Here is an 18,795-nt window from a genome sequence, read left to right as displayed (position 1 = left end):
CTAAAGTGTTAGCTTGCAAGGAGGCCAAAATCTCAGACCCTCATGGTTCTTCATAAGTGGTGCCCCTGTTGACGGCTTTTATCATAGTATTATTCATAGCCTATTTTGAAATAACCAGCGTATATTATGATAACTTCAAGGGAAATGACTGTTTCCTTACTCATCTTTGCTTTTCCAGTATCTAGTGTATGACAAGCACTCTCCTCATAGAAAGGCTTCTACTTAAGAACAAGTGAAGCTTCAAAATCTTGTATACATAAGGCTACTTGCTTCAAAGTGTGAAGTGACCCTATTTAGCAAATAACGCGATCCCTCAGTGGTGGGAAGAGTTAACGTGGTTTTGCTAGTCTATGTGCCTTGTGTGAATCAGTGAGTTTGTAAATTTAAAAATGTATAATTAGAAGATTTTGGTTGACTTCAGCTGAACTGAGCATTCAATAAGTTGCACTGAATTAAATTATTATTGTTTGCAATTCCTCCCTCTAAATGTACTTGTTGAAAGTAAAAAAAGAAACTTCCTGGAGGGGAGAAGACTAGGAGGGGTAAAGGTGAGAGTGAAGCCATGAAGACATTAAGGGCAATTTAAGGACATATATTTAGGGTGGGGAGAAAGGTCCCTCAAGGCGTGAGAAACACTTTGGTTCAAGGGAACATTATTAGGTTCATCCAGCCAAGGTGCCCATTGGGAACTCCCTGCCAATATTTTCCAACTAACTTTTACTTCTAGATGTTTTGTAATGGTCATTATCATCAACCTCCCATGTCTTCTTTAATTTAGCACTGTGAGCCATAAGAATACATGACCCAGAATGAGAAATAGACTTCCGCCCAACACACATCCTTAGTGAATACTGACCAACTCTCCAAGCATTCTTTCCTTCTAGTCCAGGAGTCTGTCTCTCCACCTAGTTCTCTCGTTACCCATTACCAATTAAGGCACGTTGATACAGGCATTAAATCTATATGCCATTGCAGACAGACCCTTCTGGAATAATTTTTTGGAATGCAATATAGCTAAATGATAAATCCTGCCCAAAGAGTAACCCTGAATGGATAAGGAGCCTAGTCATCTGGCCCTGCAGAAGAGCAATCAGAGAGTAACTTTTTTTTTTTTAAAGATTTATTATTTTAGAGAGAGAAAGCATGCTAGCTGGAAGAGGGGCAAAGGAAGAGAGAGAATCCTCAAGCAGACTCCCCACTGAGCATTGAGGCAGACCCAGGGCTCAATCCCATGACCCTGAGATCATGACCTGAGCAGAAATCAAGAGGCGGCCGCTTCAGGGACTGAGCCATCCAGGTGTCCCAGACAGTAACTTCTAAAATCAAGAATCAAACTCCCACAGAGATGAGAAGCAGTTTCCATGCAAAGCCAGACATACTTGACCACAGCTGCCCTAGTCTCTGGCTCATCCACTCTCTTTGCCCTTCTCACTGCTTTTTCCTCACAGATAAAGGAGGAGAGGCAGAAAGAAGCAGGAAGTGTGGGCGGGGGTGGGGGTCGGGGAGGATGTTCCTATAATATGAGAAACTCACTAGAGAAGAACTTACTGGAAAGTAATGTCTCCCAAAAGCTCTCCGTGGCACGGTGTATACCGCTTCTGAAGCTTCCGAGTGCCTTTGGGGAAATGCATTGTATATTCCTGGGGAAAACCATCAAATGGGTTTACCACCCTTGGGTGTTAGTGAAGATAGGAGAAATGGCGGACTGGGTTGTTTTCCAGATGCCCTCGATGGCCTTGCAGAGCGTGCTGTTCTTGCCCATCGGTACGGAAGCTTTCCCGCGGAGGGACACGGGGACCGGCAACACCGGCTTGGGCCCCCCACTGTCTGCTCCCAGGATCTCATAGGTGGGTGACCTCAAGGAAGAAGGTGGACCTCCAGGTCACTTGTCTTCCCTGGGCATCCTGGTGGTACATCAGGAGTGGCCACATAGGGTTGAAAGATGACGTCCTTCTTACAAGGACACCCGGCCTGAGGAACCCCAATATTTTCAGAGAGTCTTGGTAGTCAGGCATAAACGCAAATATTTATTTACAAGAATGTTTGCTCCGGTATGACTCAGAATAGAAACAAATCTGGAAAAAGCCTGAATTACCAATAATAGGGGCTTTGTTACATAGTTTATTTGATGTCAGTACATTGGGATAATACTACTTAGTTATTTTAAAAATCACATTTAAATGGAAATTTTTTCACGTGAGATAATATCTCACTGAAATATTGTTAAGAGACAATGAAAGCTACATAAGAATATATACAATATCTCCATCTTATGGCATATATGCTTGATATTTAGATGGTTAAGATCATGAATGAATTATTGATTTTTCTCTCCTCTTTTTTATAACTGAAAGATTTTTGTACATTAAATAATGATTATTGGTGCAATCAGAAAAAGCGTACATTAATAAAATAGTGATAAAGGGACGCCTGGGTGGCTCAGTCGGTTAAGCGTCTGCCTTCGGCTCAGGTCATGATCCCAGGGTCCTGGGATCGAGTCCCGCATCAGGCTCCCTGCTCCGCGGGGAGCCTGCTTCTCCCTCTGCCTCTGTCTCTCTCTCTGTCTCTCATGAATAAATAAATAAAATCTTTAAAAAATAAAATAAAATAAAATAGTGATAAAATTTTTTTTTAATTTCCTGGGAAGGACAGTATGGCCTTTCTGAGAAATGAAAACAAGTTTGAGAGAAAACTGAAAGCCTAATAAAACAGGTACTAAAATCATGTTAGTGGGCAATAAAACTCAATACTATAAATTATAAAAATTTCCTTTCCCCTCAAATCGATCTATAAATTTAATGCAAAGCCAATTAAATTCCAAGCACGTTTGCATGTGTGTGGAAATTACTACAATGCCTCTCTAATTTCTGTGAGAAATGCAAAGAGCTGAGAATAAGTAAGATGATATTGCAGAAGAAAAACAAACCTCAAGGTCTTCTTACACTACTAGATATGAAAATTTTATAGGGCAGTTAAAACAGTGTCAGTGCAAGACCGATGGAGCAGAAAGGAGAATCAGACACAGACCCATTCATAGATGATCACTTGGTTACTGCCGTGCCATGAGGAAAGGGAAAGGACTGTGTTCATCAGTGCTGCTGGGTCAAGTGGATATCCATGTGAACAGAAACGAATTCTCTTACTTCTCATGGCAAACCAAGTTGATTCCAGATGCACAGATGCTATGACAAAGAAATAAATCTTCTAAGTTAAAATATAGAAGAATGTCTTTATGGCTTTGAAGCAGGCAAAGATTTCCTAAATGAAATCCACTAAAAAGCACTAACCACAGAAGAGATACATTAGACTGCATTATAATGAAGAATATCAGTTCACCAGGGCACCTGGGTGGCTCAGTCTGTTCGGCGTCAGATTCTTGGTTTCAGCTCAGGTCAGAATCTCAGGGTCCTGGGACCTAGCCAGGCACTGGGCTCCATGCTCAGTGGGGAGTCTGCTTGAGGATTTCTCTCCCTCTCCCTCTCCCTCTGCCCCTCCCCTCGGCTCCCTCTCAAATAAATAAATAAATCTTAAAAAAAAAAAAGAGAATATAAGTTCATCAAACGATACCACTAAGGCAGTAAAAAGACAAGCTACAGAATGGGAGAAAATATTTGCAAAGCAGATATGCAGAATATATACATATATTTATATATTCATATATAAAACCTATAGAATCAAAAGGAAAAAAGTCAGATAACCACAATAGAAAAAACTGAGCAAAAGACATGAAAAGACACTTTTCGAAAGGAGGTATTCAGATGACCAATCCTCACAGGAAAAGGTGCTCAAGTTTGTAGGTTGTTAGGGAAATGCTAATTAGGAACAATTAAAATACGCTTTCACGGTTACATGAATGACTGAAATGAAAGAGACAAGCAGTCCCGTGTGCTGGTGACATGGTGGCTCACCCAGAAGTCCCCACATGCGCAGTGGGGGTGTATGTCGGGGTAAATGCTTAGGTAAGTAAGCATAGTGTTTGCTGATATCTAGTAATTGAACAGGAGCATTCTCTAGGACCCAGAGATTTGTTTTGTGAAAATATACCCAGAAGAAATGCATACAGATAGTCACCATCAAATACATGCAAAAATGTGCATGACAGAATTATTCGTGATAGCCCCACACTGAAACCAACTCAAACGTACATCGAGAGTCAAAGGGATATATAAATTACAGTGTTTTCATACAACCTAAGTAGAACAATGCTATATGCAACAAGGTAGGTGCTTTTTAGAAACATAATACTGAACAAAAGAAGCCGGTATATAAAACTCTTATTATTCCATTTCTGTAAAGTTTAAAAAAAGAAAAAAAACAAGAAAAAGTAATCCCTCTCTGATATATCAGGATAGTGGTTATCCCTAGAAGGGACATGCCTGATAAGGGGCATGCAGATGTGGGTAATGTTTTATTTTTTGATTCGGGTGCTGGTTACATGGTATGTTCACTTGTAAAAAAAAAAAAAAATCAATGAGCTGAACCCTTGTATATGTGTTACACTTTAATAAAATGTATATTTTAAGAAAAGTTACTAAAGAAACCATTTGTATGTTATATTAAGTAGTCTGGTGGAAGGATGAGTTAGAATATACTTTTTTCAAAAAAAGATTAAAGGTAAACTTAGTTGCCAGAAAACCCAACTTGGCCTTCAGCTTCTATGTGTGTGGAAGTCTTGAAACCCAGGCAGGACATACATTCCAAACATGTTTTCCTTTTCATGTTTCCTGAGCTCTGATGTGGCTCTTCCAGTAAGTTCTTGACTTGGCTCCCTTTGGTGGCTATCTGATCTTGGGGCTCCTGTCCTCAGCTTCCGGCCTGACTGCAGCTTGACTTAGTCTCATGCATGACCCCGGGTCCCCATCCCCATGGACTGGCTACATGTCTAGTCTATGGCTTCATCTCCTCAGTTTTTACCTCCTATAAGCAGACTCTGATAACTTACAATCGGAGTTGCCGAAATTCCTATTCAGATAAACCCTGAAAGGAAAATTAAAACTCTTTTTTTTTTTTGAGAATAAAAACAGTTTCAGTTTTAATATACTTTTCAACTAACCATAAAGCATAACACTGCACAACCTAAAAAGCATTTTTCATATACATGACCTCACTTAATACTCATGATATATATTTGTAATTATCTTTAAATACAAAAGAAATAATAGTCAACCCCTGCACAGTGCAGCGTTTGACTCTTCCCCCTGCTAAATTTCCACCTGACAGTAAGCTGAGCAGTGACCGCAGGTGACCCAGAAGACCGCCTATCACAGGGGAGGCTAGCTGACCAGTTTCAGCTCCAGGTCTCCCAACTAATCATTGGTTCAGATGTGGGCAAACGGCCTGTCCTCTCTACTGTGAGGGGCTTGGGGCAGTTATCACCCACCTGCTCGTTCTGTTTTAGTTTGCTATTATAAACTGACGTTGCTGAGATCAAATTATGCTTTTCCCAGAATTCAAATAATAGGTAAAGTCAAATAAAAGAGCAGGGTAAAATTCAAGAAGCTGTATTAACTGTGCAAACAAGCTTGTAAATGTAATCACTTAGAAAAGATACAAACAGATATCCACACAACTTTACATTCTAATCTCTATAGTGGTGATTTGTACTTTGACCCAACTAATGCAACGTACTTGGGTTTTTTATAAAGATTTTATTTATTTATTTGAGAGACAGAGGAAGAGAGAGAGAGGAAGCATGAGTGGGGGGGGAGGCAGAGGGAGAGGGAGAAACAGACTCCCCACTGAGCAGGGCGCCCGCCACGGGACTTGATCCCAGGACCCCGAGATCATGACCTAAGCTGAAGGCAGACGTTTAACCAACTGAGCCACCCAGACACCCCGGAAGTTAAAACTCTTAAAGAAGATTTATTTTGCAGACCATAGTTTCCTCTCTCCATCTGGCTTTTGTAAAACTCCCAAAAACGAAAAGCATAGACTCTCCATCACAGAAAAAAGACAGTAGGGCAAGAGTTGAAAATTGAAATGTCCAAAGAGGTCAGGCATTTGAAAAATGATGAAATGTTTGTAAAAACTTGTTTCCCATTAAAAGATAAACATATGCTCTCTTCCATTTTTTTTCTAAAATTATGCAACTGTCCATCTGAATTGGTGGAACAGAGAAATATGCATTTACTATACATATGAACAGGAGCCATGCAAATGAAATCATTCAGGGGAATGCCTCTTGGGGCAGACATGTACTGTAGGAGAGCATAGGGCTCATGTCTTGTCTACAATAGACAGATATTCTGTTCCACCTGTGTGATGTTGTGGAGAAATTACAGGCCTGGTGCAAGAAGAGATAGAACCTGTCTTTTTAGGTAAAATCTCCTGACTCATAAATTCTAATTTTAAAAAATTTAAAAGACAGTGAATGTGTTTGGGGCTAGATTTGGCCCATGGAACATTAGCTTGCAACCCCTCCTATGAGCTAGTTGAATATTCATCAAATTCATCCTTTCATTAAAGAAATCTAGAAGAATATTGACAACGGAAATAACTAGAGATCTGGAGCTGCATACAAGCTCTGGACCAAGCAAGGAAGTGTCAATGTCAACTACTTTTTCTCAGCTTCAGACACAGAGCCAGGTTTAGGAAGGGAAGCCAATTTGTTCATTCACCCAATGAACATTTACTGGGCAGGCGCTCCCCACATGTAATTTGGTTCAACTTGATTCAATTAGATTTATTTAATTAATTTCAAAAGGACAACCAATGTAAGCAGATCTATAAACTGAGAAAGCTTTGGGTTGAATGATAGGCCTGGGCTTAACAACATCCAGGAACCATGACCCCTCTCTGGGGGAAACTTTTTGGCATCAGCTTTTATGGTAATCATTTGGGGGTTAGTCATGGAATCTAGAAGTAAATTAGAAGCCTCTGAAGGCTGACCTTTCAAACCAAAGTCTTGTCATTGCTCAATTCAAATTCAAGATAGAGAAACAGAAGATGGAGAGAAGGCTCAGTAGACACAAATGGTTAAATAAGAGTGAATCCATGCAGGATGACTTTGGAAGTGAGAACAGCAGGGAGGGCTAAGGCTCTAAGAGCAAAGGAGAGATCCGAGAGCAGGATTTCATACATACATACCCAAGTGGTCCTACTCCATTTCCCAGCTCAGTTTTGTTTTAAAGGGAAAGGCACAAAGAATAAAAATGTCTGTCATCCCAACAGCTCTTTCTCCCCCACTACTCTTCCTAATGGGAGAGGGGTGGAGGTCACTAGTATTTTTGTTATTGTCTTTGGGGTCTAGTTTTTCCACACATACACAGGCCAATCTTTAATAAATATTTTTCTTCTCACAATATCACCCAAAGAACCCAAACATTAATTCTTTCAAATGACAGCAATTACCCTTTGATGCAACATGAGTTCTCCAAGCTACTTAGGGGCTTCCCAGAGATGTTGAAGTTGCCAGTTCAACCCAGATTGAGTGCAGAGCCCAAGTGGATCTTTTCCTGGAAGCCAAGTGTGTCTTTCTGAACTTTGTTTACAGCCTTCAGTTTCTTCTCTCTTCAGTTCCAGCAGATTTTCTGACAAAGAAATATGAACGCATTCTTTCACAGTTCCAAGGTCAAGATCATAGAACAAAAGGTCCCCGTGGTTTGTTCCTTCTTATCAACATTTTGTGTGGATGAAAAAGAATTGTTAAATTTCCCCGGATTAAGGTAGTCAAAAGTGGGTCTGATACAGAAGAGAAAAAAAAAAAGAAAGAAAGAAATTTCAACTGGATTTTGTTTGCTGAGCCCTCATCCGCATTAGAAGGGAACAGAAATGCTTAGCAAATGTTCTCTGTGTGCCCATAACCTTCTCGGGCCCATAACTTCTCACCACACCCACTTCTTCCATGCTAACATCTACTGATTCATGAGTATAGGATGGTGCCTCAGGGAGCACAGCATAAGGCTCCCTATCTCCTAGATTTCTCAGCAGTGACAGTCACTAAAAGAAGACAGTCTCCAAGGGTCACCAGCCTGATGGAGAAGTCATAGATTTAGAGTCAGACTTCCAGCTGGACGAGTCAATCTCAATAGCTTCGGCTTCTTTCTCTGTATAATGGGGATAAATATCCACATTACCTAGTTGCAATAAATGTTTCAGTAAATGAGGAATATGAAATATCCAGAATGGCAAAGGAAGCTTCCAATAGATGGTGGCTGAATTTGAATTCGTAAGAGAAATAGCATCCTGAACATTGATCACAATATTGTGTGCTATTCACAAAACTAAGAGAACAGGCGATCTGAATTATTTATCAATATATGACACTTTTCTTGGTTTGAAAAAGGCCTGAATGCTTTAGAATTTTACTAAACTAAGCACACATTATTTATTTCAGAAAAGATGCAGGCTCCAAGTTATGTTGTTAGAAACACCATCATAGAGGAACTCAAACACATCTTTCCCCCAGAGGAACACATCAAAGTTTTAAAATTCCAAATCCAGCTATCCCGAAAATTAATACAGAGGTCAAAACAGGACAATCTTTCTAGCTGAAAATCCTGTTTATTTATTTTAATCCAAACATTTTAGAAATCTGAAAAATACGTTGATTACATTTTAAATATTCACTTTGGTCTATTTGGTTCTACTTGGTTAAAGGGCTTTGGAATCTGGCCAGGATTTTTTTTCTTAGAATCAAGGCCTCGTTCTCTGAGCAAGATCAAACCTGCCGTCTTGGCAGTCCCACAGTCTGGACAGTTTACTGAGACAGTATGTGTGTACTTTATTCTTAAAACAGCTTTTATTGGGACGCCTGGGTGGCTCAGTTGTTAAGCAACTGCCTTCGGCTCAGGTCATGATCCCAGCGTCCTGGGATCGAGCCCCGCATCGGGCTCCCTGCTCAGCGGGAAGCCTGCTTCTCCCTCTCCCGCTCCCCCTGCTTGTGTTCCCTCTCTCGCTGTCTCTCTCTGTCAAATAAATAAATAAAATCTTTAAAAAAAAAAAAACAGCTTTTATTGACATATACCTACAGAAAAGTACGTACGTCCTAAGTGCACAGCTTAAATTTATTTGTCAAATAAACTTTACAAATGGATCACACCCATGTAATCAGCACCCAAATTAAAAAACAGAATAACTCCAGCATCTCAGAAACCCCCTGGTGTCACCTCCCCAGCCCTGCCCATCCAAGAGTAACCTGATAGCATAGACAAGATGTGTCAGTTTTTACATGTTATATAATGTGACTCATCTAGTAGGTGCTCTTTTTTGGTCTGGCTTCTGTTTGTGAGACTGATCCGTATATTTTGCAGATATCTGCAGATCAAGGTAGTATTTCATTGTCTGGATAGAGCACCATTTGTTTACCTACTGCACTGATGGATATTTGTGTATGGCGTGGGGGGGGGGGTTCCTTCCAGGTTTGGGTTTTTACAGATAAAGATGCAATGGGCATTCTAGTGCTTGTTCTGGGGTGAGCATAGGTATGCCTCTCTCTTGGTTGTATACCTAGAAGTGATATTTAGATGTTTAAAAATAAGCATAACTTTAGCTTTAGTAGATAATGCCTAAAAATCTATCCAAAGTGGCTACTTGGTATTATCTGTCTTTTCCATATTCATCATTCTTCTGAGTGTGTATTGTTATTACATGGAAATCGCATGTGTATTTGAGAACAAATTTATTTGTAGTAAAGAAAATGATATATCATCCTGGCATTGAAGAAATGTAGTCAGGAAAGTAATCTTGAGGCTCAAGAATCAAACTCCCACAGAGATGAGCTGCCTACATATTCTTTGCAAAGTTCAGACACATCTGATCACAGCACAGCTATGAGCTACTGGTCCTAGTTAGAGTTTTTGAGACCGAGGCTCGGATGTCTTGAAGCCACAAATAAGTTGGTTAGTTTTCCACAAAGTAATACTCTTCCACTCCAAAAGTGGCACACCTAATGTTTGCTAGTAACCTTGTAAATGGAAGTTGTCCAAGGCGTATGGGATTGAGTGGACAGATGGTTCATGAGGAAGACCAGAAAACTCAAATTTATGGACTTTTCCAATGGTGCCTGCGTAAGATTCATCGTTACGTACTTGATATAAGAATTCTTTTTACTGACTTAATGTACTTTTTAAGGCTAGAGTCTGGGACCAGGCTGGCAGGATCTGATGCCCGGGTCAACTCCTTACTAGCTGTGTCACCCTCCCTGCCCAAGTTATTTAGCCTCTCTGTGTCTCAGTTCCCTCATAAATAAGATGTAGATAATCACGGTACCTGCTAAAAGGTTTGTTATGAAGATTAAATATGAGTTAAATGAGTCATATGAAGTGCTTAGAACAGTGCCTAGCACAAGGGACATTTTATATAAATATTTGCCACTATTTCATAGTATTATGTCACAAAATTATGCTCCGTTACCTAAAATAACTCTCCAGTAGTTCTTAAATTCTGGCATCCTATGTAGACAGATTCTCCTTCTAGAAAAGTCTGTGGGCAAAGGAAGAGGAGTTACCAGCCTTAGATCAAGACCGACTGAGGAGTTGTGAGTTACCAAGTCAGCCATGCAGATCAGGATGTGTTCTGGGTTCTCTTGCATCTGTGATATTCTCTAACTCTGAGATGGGGCCAAGAAGTGAGTATTGGAATAAGAGATGTGACTTAATATCTGGGCTTGCTAACTTTTTGACCTTGGAACTTCTTGCCTATTTCAAGGATGAAATAGACCTCTTGACCAGAGAAGACCTATCCTAGGGGAACTTATCCAGAAGTCAATTAAGAAATAAAGGTTAGTCTAGCTAAGCCGTCATAGATGTTAGGGTGCTTTGTTGAAAATAATAGAAAATCCAAGTCAAAATTGCCCAATGATAAAGGGAAATTCGGTGTGTGTAGATAATCAGGTTCTAGGCACATTTTGATCAATGTGCTAACTCCATTTCTCTGCAGTTCTTTCAGCAAAGCCCTCCTCCATCCTTCAGGTTGGAGGATGTGGCCACATGACTTGGTTCACATCCAAAGACAGAGAGAGCATCTCTTCTCACAGTTATTAAACCGAAGTCCAGCGAGGCAGTGCCACAAGACAGACTGAGGCCAGAGCTGTGGTGAAGAGGACTAAAATGATCTGAATGGTCTAATACAACCAGGATATACTCTGGAACTCGGCGTAGGAGGAACCACACCGAAGTCTCCACGCTGCTATGATTGGAGAAATGTGGAGTCAATATGGTGGTGGGTGGGGACAAAAATGATGTCACGTCATCAGAGGAGGTCATGGCATTAATTTGGATGTGGAGAATGGAGCAGGCAAAGGTAGGACGGAATCACATTATAAAAAGGCAAGGAAATGTCTTAGGGACAAAAAAACAAAGAGAAGGGAAAGAATCGGAGTCCCATAAAGATTATGCCTGAGGTCACCTTTATTTAACCCCTAAATGTTTTGGAGGAGAGAAACAAGGTTGCAGATTGGAGGAACCCTCCAATTTGCTGATTATTAACTTATCATTGTAGCAAATACATAGACTGAGAATAAACTATATGCAGCAACACTGCTACATTGATGAGTGGGCAGAAAATCTGCAGATTTGTTTCAAAATGGGCAAGCAATTTTAGGATTAAAGAAACATAACCCAACTCGTCCTGGGTACGCCAGACTCTTTCTAGGCTCTGTGCCTTTATATAGGAAATTCCCTGTGTCCAGAAGTCCCTTCCCTCCACCTTTCCTCTTAAAAAAACCCCACACATTCTTTAACACCCAACTAGAATGTCATCACTTATGTGGAGCTTTTCCTGATTTTCCCAAGGAAAAATAGTCACTTCTGCCTTTGTGTTTTGCAGAAATTGCCATTTGCCTCTAATATAGCCCTCAACTTACTGCACTGAGATTGTTTATATAGTCCTCTCCACGGTGCAGATTTGCATGGTCCAACTAAGCCACACGAAGCTATTTAATTTAAATTAATTAAAATTAAATAAAATGAAACTTCATTTTGGGGCGCCTGGGTGGTTCAGATGGTTGAGCTTCTGACTCTTGATTTCAGCGCAGCTCCTGATCTCAGGGTCATGAGCTCGAGTCCCCTGATGGGCTCCACGCTGGGTGTAGAGCCTACTTGAGATTCTCTCTCTCCCTCTGTCTTAGCCTCTTCCACCCACACCCTGCTCATGTGCCCAATGCTCTCTCTCTAAAAAAAAAAAAAAAAAATTAAAACTTCATTTCTTCCATCATGCTAGTCACATTTCACGTGTTCAATAGCACACGTGTCTAGTGGCCACTGTACTGGCCCACGCAGGTATATGTTATTTCCTTCCGTGCAGAAATCCCACTGGACAGTGCAACTGGACTATCAGCTCCATGAGGCTGTTAGTATTCTTTTATTCATCTCTGTAGACACAAGGCTTAACACCACAGCTGCAAATGGCACAACCCTAATACATATTTGACTGATTGATTGTTGATGGACATAATAATACTATTAATATTGTTAATACTGTTAAATGCTAACTATAAATTGGACGCTGTGGTAAACAATTTACAGAAGTCAGCTAATTAAATGTAATGGCCACAATCACCATGTAAGGTAAGTACCACTTGTATTTCTATTTTATAGATAAGGAAATAAGTTCCGAATTAATAAAAGAATACCCTAAAACAACAACAACATCAAAAGTAAGGTTTTATTTTGGAAAGATAAAGCCTGAAAATGATATGGCCCTGGCTTATGAAAATCACAAAAGGAATGGATTATGTGAAAGAATCTCTTCCACTAAATAAATCTTCAAATATTAGACCAGGGAAGTGTTAACACTTATCATAACTTCTAGAACTAGTCCTGGCCAATGTCGTGCACCAAAAAAGATGAAAGAATATGGATGACACAGTTAAAACTAACCACATAATTGGAACGGTCATTCAAGACCTTATCAAAGAGGAGAGTGAGACAACTTTGACAAGATATAATAATCATTACTCATCTGGCTCAAATAAAAGACAACTTGTCACAGAAGGTAGTATAAATAGAATCTATGACAGTCAAGGAATAGAAAAAATTAAAAACAGAGTAAAATAAAATAAGAAAGAATGAATGACTTAATAAATAAATAGGTTTAGAAGTATAAATACAATTACCCTTGGAAAAATCAGAAAATTTGGGGCGGATTCCTTGTTCTTGGTATCTGGTCTTCGTTGAGGACGGGATGGATCAGAACTTTGAAGCATTGTGGCATTTCTTTGGGTTAGTTCTAGTTTGATTATTTAGACCCCATATGGACCTAGTTCTCTAGTAAAATTATGGCTATCACACCTACTCCACCGGGCTGTGAGGATTAAATGTTAAGTATTATGAATAATTAAAAGGGCACCTTTTTTTTCAGTTTTGTAGGTAAGGAAAAATGGATGGTCTGCGGGGATTGGTTCTGTTTTGACAATGCATAAAAATAATGTAGCTACAGTCTGCTTTGATTCTCAGCCTCGGAATAGACAGATAACTTGCACAAAGGGAAACTCAGAATATAGCTTTGACACCTGTCTGCAACTTCGCAACACTCAACTTTAAACTGTGCTAGCAAAGACTGATCTGATTCTCAACAGACAGTGCTATTCGACTGAAGACTTCTGCATATGTCAATGAATCATCCCACAGGCACATGAAGATTTTCTATTTTTACAAAAGAAAACCTTTCAAGAATTCTGGCACCCTACCCTTCTTTAAATCTGTATTTGGTCGATTGTGTTTGTTGGCATAAAAAGGTATCGGTCAATTCCTCTGACAAGTGATTCTAAAAACCTGTTATAGGCCTGCCTGCCTTATTTTATTTTTTAAGATTTTATTTATTTATTTGAGATAGAGAGTGAGAGCAAGAGCACTAGCCGGAAGACAGAGGGAGAGGGAGAAGTAGGCTCCCCGCTGAGCAGGACCCCGGGATCATGACCTGAGCCGAAGGCAGACGCTTAACCAACTGAGCCACTCAGGCGCCCCAGGCCTGCCTGCTTTAATTTGTTGCTACAGTTGATGAAAAAAACCTGGCAAGCCTGATTAGGAGATAATTCAGGAAGTGTGAAATAGAGGCAGCTCGGGGTGACTGGGTGGCTCAATCAGTTAAGTTGCCGACTCTTGGTTTCGGCCCAGGTCATGATCGCAGGGTGGAGAGATCGAGCTCCATGTCCACTGAGCATGGAGACTGCTTAAGATTCTCTCTCTCCCTCTCCCTCTGCCCCACTGTCCATCTCCTTCTCTCTCTCAGAAAGGAAGGAAGGAAGGAAGAAATAGAGGCATCTCACGCAGTGTTCAAGGAAAAATCTAATGTTGATTATTGCGGCCTTAAAACCCAAAATGGGAGAGATATCTAGTACCTCTTTAGTAGACAACTAGTAGTGTTTGAAGCATTGAACTGACTTGATGAGTGTTGGTAATTCTGCTTTTATGCATAGTTGGCTTCTTCCTGTAGAAAGGAAATTAAGACATCATGAGTTCCTATTATATGCTGATGTTATTCCAGGTAACTATGCATGTTCTCACATGAGAATCTTAACAATAGTGTAAAATAAGCATGATTATCCTTTTTCTGTTTGGCAGGGATAAGACATATTCAGTTATGGATCTTGACATCCTGTCCTTCTGTCTGTCTGCCAGGAGGAACTCAGTATCTGGTCATTCATATTTCTCCTTCCTTTCCTTTCTAAGAGAAATCCTAAGATTGCACACTTCATCCTGGCTCTTTAAGGAGAATATGGGGTAGTAGATAGAAAGTTCTTTTTTTCACCTAATGATGAAAAATTGTATTCTGCATCAAGGTATCTGGAAAATGAAGCTGCATTTGGGGACATACTACAGATAAGAAATGATCCATGTGTGGGGAGCACCAAACTCAATCACAGAATTATTTCCTAGTGATTGCCAGATACTCCATTACCAATGCTTCAGGGGAGGGGGTGGGGGGATGGGTTAGCCTGGTGATGGGTATTAAAGAGGGCAAGTTCTGCATGGAGCACTGGGTGTTATACGCAAACAATGAATCATGGAACACTACATCAAAAACTGATGATGTAAAGTATGGTAATTAGCATAACATAATAAAATAAAAATTTTTTAAAAAATTAAAAATAAAGAAAAATAAAAAAGAAAGTAAAATAGGATTTGCCACTCTAAAAGGCTAGAAGTGATTATGACACAATAAACCAGCAGATTAAATGCGGCACCTATCCATGTATTTTCAAAAAACACACAAATATTGGAAAAATCAAATACTGAGGAAGAGTTCTGGCCTTAAGCACATCTCACCTGAAATCCAACCAGAAAGCCAGTCGCTGACTTTTGGTTTTCCAATTCGTTGTGTGGAAAAAAAAAAAAAAATTACCAATGCTAGATGAATTCTGTGACCAAAAAAAAAAAAAAAAGACACTTTTTGGCTAAAACTACAAAATAACTTGGTCTTCAGAAAACATTTAGGAAAACACTTCCTCGTTTTTAAATGACTTCCAAGAATTCCAGCGGTCAAAGAATAGGTTAGGTATATTGCATTTGAAAGGGAGGGGGAGAACTCTTCCAGAAAGAGAAACATAAAAGAGATTCAAACAGGAGACAGGAATTGAGGAGAGATAGGAGCAATGGCGGGGGAGGTTTAGAGAGAGCATTTGGGGTTGAGAGTCTACAGTGAGAGAGAGAATAGGGATTTCAGAGCAAGTTAAGGATTCATAACATTGTTAGGGAAAAGAATGTTTAGGGGAAAAAAAAAGGATTTTTAAGAAATGTTGGTCTAAGTTCCAAACTGTGTTGTCCTTTGCCCTTCATTGAGGGAGCCCAGCTATTTACTATAGGCAATCGACCGTGTTTCTCTGACTAGAGACTAGACTTTGGAGAGGGGAGCCCGGTGTCATTCGGATTACACTTACATGAGGAAACCAAGAATTCAGTTAAACAACATGGCCGGGGCTTGGATCTAGCAAGAGGCAGAGCTGGGATCTGATACCAGAGCGACCAGATGGAAGTCTGTTTTCTCCACCATACACTGCTCCATCACTCATCCGCAAACAAATTTATGGCCGACAAGTAGAAAGTTGTCCAACTTTTACTGGATTGCTGAAATGGAAGAAGATCAAGATCCATCTCATTGCTCCAGGGAAGTGGATTATTACATGGACAGGATGGAGAGGCAGAGTAGCAAATTGCCCCATGGACTCTGGAACCCAAATGCCTGGATTCAAATCTTGGCTCCTCTATTAACATTGTGACCTCGTGTGAGCTATTTAACTTCTCTGTGTCTCAGTTTCCTCATCTTTAAAGACTGTGAGTTAATCTATTTTAAAATGCTTAAAACAGTACTTTATACCATCCCACCATTGAGTTCTATTTAAATGGGTTTTTTTGGTTTTTTTGTTTTTTTTTTTAAAGATTTTATTTATTTATTTGACAGAGAGATAGAGAGAGAGAGAACAAGTAGGCAGAGAGGCAGGCAGAGGGAGAGGGAGAAGCAGGCTTCTTGTGGAGCAGGGAGCCCGATGCAGGGCTCGATCCCAGGACCCCAGGATCATGACCTGAGCCGAAGGCAGCCGCTTAACCAACTGAGCCACCCAGGTGCCCCTGAGTTCTATTTAAATGTTAACTATTATTTTTCAGATTGAAGATGTATCTCCTCTTTTCTCTGAGATTGAAGATGTATCACTTCTTCTCTCTGTGATACTACACAAATATCTCAAGGACAGTGAGATGCAGAATCACAAACTTGGTCTTTGAAGAAACTATGAAATATCTCTAACCCAAACCCAAGTGGAAATTCTGCCAAAGGTCAGGAAGGTCAAGCCCAGCTTTGGGACGTCACTGAAGCTGGTGGACCAAGGGCTCCCAGGAGGTGGCATAACCTGGGAGGTCCAGTCAACGTCCTCTGGAAGTGGGCACGAGGGCCAGAGCCCGAGTTTCCTTGACCTTCTTTGGCTCCATGGAAAAGCAGAGAAGAGGTAACTGGAAAAGGAAACATGCAGACCCAGTGTCTTTGTAGGAAGTGGTCAATCTGTGGGGCAGGGAGAAGAGACTGAATACTGGGGAGTCCCAAAACTGCTGACCCTGTTTTGGGGGGAGAAGTAACAGCTAAAAAAAAAAATGTCCTTTTAATGGTCTATATCAGATGTGTGTTCCTTCCGATAATTTCACTGGTTTGTGTTTGGTTTTCTGTTCTCTTTTCAACTAAATAAAACCTAGACACATATAGAGAAAGATTAAAAAGAAGGAGGAGAGAAAAGAGGAGGGGAAACCAGAAAGTAAGACAAAAATATGACCTAGCATATCTGTGTCATCAAATACAGACAAATGAGCTAAAGTTACCTATTGCAAGGAATATTGTCTTCATGTAACGGTTGATTTCTGGGGGGCAGGGGGGGCATTAAAAGAGACAAAAAAGTGCTAAATATAATGATAAAGGACCCAACCCACAACGTAGACAAATAGTAACATCAATATTCACAAAGTAAGCGTGTGATAAGCAGGTTAAAATCTCCCGGCCAGAGACAGATCAAATTCACAACATGTGAGAAAGAGAGGAACAGAATAATTTAGATTATATGTTCACGCACATTCACACACACTCTATAAATCACAGAGACTGCACATGCTTTCCGATTGCTTCTAAAACCCTGGCAATAATAGAGCACACGTGAAGCTATAAATGATATCAATGAATTCCAGAAGGTAGAAATAGAACAGAAAGCATGCTATGTTCATGATACAATAAAACGAAAACATAATAACAACTAACTAGAGGGGAAAAAGTGTATCACCCAGAAATAGAAAAAAAACAAAAACAAACCATCTACCTTCTGACACAGGATATCTAGAATATGAAGTTACTGAAAATAGAATAGAACCTGGGGAAACGGTTACAGCTGTGCACAGAAAAGGAAAAATTAGTTCTGGAGAATTCAGATACTTGGGGGGAAACTTTTATCTCTTAACCTATAACAAAATAAATGCCAGATGGGTTAAAGAATTCAATGGATTTTAATAAAATGGTGGTGGCTACAAAAGAGAGGAGAAAAGATAGAATAGCTTACAGCTCCACATGCCCACTGAGGACAAACAGCAAAGAGATAAAATGGTTGAAATCACTTACTTGAAGGCCCCGGATGATGGTCAAGCAACCAGAACCTAAGAAGACAAAATTGCAGAGAAAGAGGCAATGCGGAGTAAGATGGGAGCCGCCATGGGACATCCATTTTTCCCTCGGGGTGTTTCTACTGAGAGAGGTGCTGGAGGCAGGCAGAAGGCTCAGGCCACCTGCAGGAGACAAAGAAAGCAACAAAGCTTTTGGCTAACTCCTCAGGCTGGACTGACAGGAATTAGAGACCTTGGAGGCCAAGGGACCCTCTGAGAAGGAAAAGCTGGAGAACTGAGTCCAGGGCTTCCTCCGCAAGACATTGGCCAGTCTTCAAGACCATCTGGACGTTGCCTGTGGGGAGGTTAAGAAGTGAAAGAGAAAGCCTCTGAAAAGCCGAGAAATGTTGGGGCCATTTCCAAGTTTTGATGAGACACCTGGAATGCGGGATCCAGCAGTGGGCACTGGCCCCAGGGCCCTTCAGTTAGAACGCTGGAGGGCCACAGTTTGGGAGTAGCGTCCCTGAGTCCTGAACAATGAGCCCACCTGGCACTTAGACTCAGGGGCTAAGAGGTGGCCACAGTGTCCTGATTATTTAGGGTCTTAGTCCTAGTGGCCATTCCTAGGTCTAAGGCCTAGTCCCAGTGGCCTTAGACCACTGGCCAGTGGTCAGTCCTAGAGGCCAGTTATGATAGTTAATTTTATTTGTCAACTTGGATAAGTCATGGTACCCGGTTGTTTTGCCAAACAATTGTCTAGCTGTTGCTGTGAAGGCATTTCGTAGAT

At 40.6% G+C, this 18,795-nt stretch overlaps 1 long non-coding RNA gene across 3 annotated transcripts in view; it reads right to left on the bottom strand.

Moving 5' to 3' along the window:
* The window catches only part of LOC118527507 (uncharacterized), a 95,799-nt gene that overhangs the window by 47,612 nt on the left and 29,392 nt on the right, over nucleotides 1-18,795 (bottom strand). The window contains exons 2-5 of one of the 3 annotated variants that reach the window (XR_013449775.1): nucleotides 18,028-18,191; nucleotides 15,818-16,004; nucleotides 14,279-14,367; nucleotides 7,351-7,529 (exon numbers count right to left, since the gene is read on the bottom strand). This is a non-coding gene — a long non-coding RNA (uncharacterized LOC118527507). Of the gene's footprint in view, nucleotides 1-5,628; nucleotides 7,681-14,278; nucleotides 14,368-15,817; nucleotides 16,005-18,027; nucleotides 18,192-18,795 lie in introns of those variants that run through there. The other 2 variants (XR_004913141.2, XR_004913140.2) reach the window with 2 other exon arrangements.

This window comes from Halichoerus grypus, chromosome 7 (genome assembly GCF_964656455.1).
Source record: "Halichoerus grypus chromosome 7, mHalGry1.hap1.1, whole genome shotgun sequence".
Taxonomy (NCBI): Eukaryota; Metazoa; Chordata; class Mammalia; order Carnivora; family Phocidae; genus Halichoerus; species Halichoerus grypus.
This window is presented reverse-complemented; position numbering and strand designations above follow the sequence as displayed.